Source organism: Podarcis pityusensis (genome assembly GCF_964106645.2).
Source record: "Podarcis pityusensis genome assembly, chromosome: 16".
In the NCBI taxonomy this organism is placed as follows: domain Eukaryota; kingdom Metazoa; phylum Chordata; class Lepidosauria; order Squamata; family Lacertidae; genus Podarcis; species Podarcis pityusensis.
In genome coordinates, this window is record NC_138041.1 from 28,216,372 (window position 1) to 28,220,812 (window position 4,441).

The following is a 4,441-nucleotide window of genomic DNA, read 5'->3' on the forward strand; positions in this document are numbered from 1 at the left end:
CAAGAGGCAGATAGACAACCAACAAACAGGTGGACAGGCAGACCAACCACTCTTCCAAATATTTAGTAGATCCAGTGTTAGTCCTGGGCCTCATCTGCACTATACATTTAAAGTGGTACCATACCGCTTTAAACATCCACAGTTTCCTGCAAACAATTCTGGGCCCTGCCTTTTGTTCAGGGTGCTGAGAGTTGTTAGGAGACACACACATACCATTCCCCTCCCAGGGTTACAATTCCCAGCATTCCCTTTGGAAGAAGAATGTGCCCTAAGTTTACTTGACATATCCAGACCTATAGTTTTGTAGGGGAAATGTAGCATGGAGCTTTGATCTCCCTCCTGTCTGCAATACATAGGTTGGTCTTTTTGCAAAAAGGTCAACCCTTTTAAAGGCTCCCAGGCTACCTGAAATATCATATCTCCCTATATAAGCCTGCCTGGGTGTTGAGATCCTCAGGTAAGCACCTCAGAAGCACAGCTGCTCGTGACAAGAGACAAGAGTCTTTTCTGTTGCTGCCCCATATTGTGGAATTCCCTGTCTGGACAAATGACATTTTAATTGCTGGTTCTAAATGTATGCTATTTGGGGTGGATGAGTTTATTTTTATGGCTTTGGATTTTATATATTGATGTTTTTAAAGTTGCAAGTTGCCATGAATTTCAGTCTGGGAGAAAGGTGGGATATGAAGACATCAAATAAGGAAATAAATAAATAGACACAAGCCCGTACTTTCAGATGACATGCGGGAATGTTACCTGAACCCTTGGCGTCCCGAATGACTCAGCTCTGACACAAGCCATTGTGACATCACAAAAGAATGCTGAGGGTTCTCCTGCAACATCCCAGGAAGGGGAGCCCCAGGCCATTTCAGATGACCATCCTGGAATGTGCGTGAATCGGAGGGGGGCAGGATACGGGATGCTCAGCCAACTTGAACATATTGCTTAGGGTCTGCCTCCAGGACTATGGATGATGCTGAAGTTCTTAAAAAGAGAGGCTACATCATGGGGATCAACCTCGGAGAAGGGTCTTACGCCAAGGTGAAATCGGCCTACTCGGATCGGCTGAAGTGCAACGTGGCCGTCAAGATCATCGACAAGAGGAAGGCTCCTCGGGACTTCTTGGAGAGGTTCCTCCCCAGAGAGATAGAGATGCTGGCCAGGGTGAAGCACCCCGGCATCATCAAGACCTATGAGATCTTTGAGACCTCCGACGGCAAAGTCTACATCGTGACGGAACTGGGCGTGCAAGGAGACTTGCTGGAGTTCATCAAGAAGAGAGGAGCCATTCCTGAAGACGTAGCCCGCAAGATGTTCTACCAGCTTGCCAGCGCCATCAAGTACTGCCATGAGCTGGACATTGTCCACCGGGACTTGAAATGCGAGAACCTTCTTCTGGACAAAGAATTCAACATCAAACTGACGGACTTTGGCTTTTCCAAGAGAGTCGCCCGCGACGAAGATGGCAGGGCGGTCCTCAGCAAGACTTTCTGCGGTTCGGCGGCCTATGCGGCCCCGGAAGTCCTGCAAGGCATCCCTTACCAGCCGAAGGTTTACGACATATGGAGCTTGGGGGTGGTGCTGTTCATCATGGTGTGTGGCTCGATGCCTTATGATGACTCGAACATTAAGAAAATGCTCAAGCTACAGAAGGAGCACCGGGTACATTTCCCCCGGTCCAAAGTGCTATCGGTCGAATGCAAAGATCTCATTTACCGCATGCTCCAACCTGACGTCTCCCGCCGACTCTGCATCGACGAGGTTTTAATGCATGTGTGGATGCAGGACCAGAGATCCGCTTCGGACACCACGCTCATGAAGTCGGGGGAATGCTCCCACCACCATAATCAGATAAGGGCCATGTTTGGGAAGGAGTCGTCGGGGCCGGAGCCTTCGGACAATGAGCAAATTCTCCAGGAAGAAAGGCATGCAGACTTGGATGTCCTCTCTGACAAGATGCAAAGGACTTGTCTTTGAAAAATCCAGCAGCCCAGTGACAAGCAGAGGTGAATAGGACAGTGGGTTTCTGTAGCACCGCCAGTTCCAGAGACCTCTTTAAAGACTACGTCCTGAAAACTTTTTTTGGAAAGAGATAAAAACAATTTGGGAGGCATTTTCTTTTCTTTTCTTTTGGTCATCATCAAGTCCTTTCAGATTGTTGTTGGCCACAGGAGCCAACAACATCTGCACCTCTCGACATTTGCAAGATGCACAATGTTGGATGGAGAGGGAATAGATTTTTCTCACCCTTTTTTAATCCTCTGTAAACAAACGCACCATGCAGCTTAAAGCGCTCTTATACCACTTCAACAATCATGGAGGATCCTGGGATCTGTCATTTGCTAAGGATGCCGGGGGGTTAGCTCCGTGAGGTCAGCACCCTTAACCAACAACAGTTCCCAGGATCCTTTGGGGTGGAGAGGAGCCATGACGGTAAAAGTGGCCTAAGAGTGTTTTCAAAATGGGTGGCGTAGATGTGACTTTTGCCATGTCCTGATGAGTCTTGGCCTGATACACCTTCCAGGTTGGTACCTGCTACTCGTGAGATCTAAAACATAGCTTCAAAGAGACCCGCCTGCTGTAGCACCAGTCAGTTTTTTCTGCAATGATGACCAGCTGCAAACCCTTTGAACTGTCTGCGTCTGTGATGGCAACTTCTGCCACGGAAGGTACACACACATAAGGTATCTGTGCTGAAGTTCCACGTAAGAAATCAGTCCCAGTGAAATTAAGGTTATAGAAAATCCAGATCCAGTAAAACTATAATCTTAAACTCTCTCCCTGTGTTTTGTTTTTAAATGGATTCCTTACTTAGCATGTGCAGTGCAGGAATTTCAGCTAAATCAGGGGTGATTTTGACTGGCTTCCGGCCAGTTTCCCCCAAACCATGCCCACCTGCTTCTCAGTGGATGTGGCTCGTGTGACATCATCTGATGGGCAGGAAGGCAAGATAAAATCCTGTTGCACATGCCTGCTATCTGGAGGGACCAGGGGCACACAACACAGCCAAACAGAGCAGGGTTTAACCCCCACTTGTCAGTCGATGAGCAGGGGTTAAATCCTGCTTAGATATTAACCCCCATTCCTGATTCAGCATAGTAGGTAAGGTAAAGGGACCATTAGATCCAGTCGTGACCGATTCTGGGGTTGCGGTGCTCATCTCACTTTATTGGCGGAGAGAGCCGGCGTACAGCTTCCGGGTCATGTGGCCAGCATGACTAAGCCGCTTCTGGTGAACCAGAGCAGCGCACGGAAATGCTGTTTACCTTCCCGCCGGAGCAGTACCTATTTATCTACTTGCACTTTGACATGCTTTCGAACTGCTAGGTTGGCAGGAGCAGGGACCGAGCAACGAGAGCTCACCCCATCGTGGGGATTTGAACCGCCGACCTTCTGATCGGCAAGTCCTAGGCTCTGTGGTTTAACCCACAGCGCCACACCCTGCTAAAATAATGGGGTTCCCCCCTCTAGTTTAGCAGGGGATTTTGATGCACTCCCCTTCATGAGTCAGGAAGCGGTTGGCCTAGAACCTCCTGTTAAAACAGTGCCCAAAATACTTCTGTTGACCACCAGCATTACGCTTTCCACTTCTAAGTTCGGAATAGAGTAGTTGCTTTGGAAGATGATACTCAGGCATCCGAACAACATGACCAGTCCAACGAAGTTGATGTTGAAGAATCATTGCTTCGACACTGGTGATCTTTGCTTCTTCCAGTACACTGGCATTAGTTTGCCTGTCTTCCCAAGTGATTTTTTTCTGGAGACACTGTTGATGGTATCTTTCAAGGAGTTGGAGATGGTGTTTATTATAAGTGGTCCATGTTTCACAAGCATACAGTAAGGCTGGTAGTACAATAGCTTTGTAAACAAGCATTTTGGTTTCCCTGCAAATGTCCCAATCCTCTTACACTCAATTATTTTTATTAATTTTCCAAACTATTACAAATCCAACCAAATTACTTTAATACAATTTCTTAAAATCAGGTTTCCCACTCCTGTTGCAAACATATGTCAATCGTTTCCTCCCATAGCTGCATAATTTCTTATTTAGTGTTTAGTTGTCATCCGTCAGTCTTTGTTACGTCATTCTTGCAGCTGACCACATTTTTCTCCTTACAAACAGCGCCTCTGTTACATCTTATAAGTATAAAATCCACTACATGTGTATAATCCTTCATAAACATTGTTGTTTCAGACCTGGTGTCCTGGGAGAATTAATTACTATCTTCCATTGTTCAGTTCTTTGCAGTGTTTTTCTGGATGTTACAAGGTCCCATTACATCCCTTCCACTGTTCACCAACTAGCGTACAGGCTGCGGCCGTAAATAACTCACAGAGTACATGTCCAGTCTCTGCCATTAAAACTCCACTCTGGAGTTCTTCCTTGGCACACAGTTAAAAACAAAATATTTTCTCAAGTTTGGCCTCTTGCCAGATCTAT

General features: G+C 46.8%; 1 pseudogene across 1 annotated transcript; it reads left to right on the top strand.

Annotated features, from left to right (window-relative positions):
- Nucleotides 1-806: 806 nt before the first annotated feature.
- On the top strand, nt 807-2,778 carry LOC308465350 (testis-specific serine/threonine-protein kinase 1 pseudogene; annotated as a pseudogene). Its single transcript has one exon. The product of its transcript is annotated as a testis-specific serine/threonine-protein kinase 1 pseudogene (transcript).
- The last annotated feature ends 1,663 nt before the right edge of the window (nt 2,779-4,441 follow it).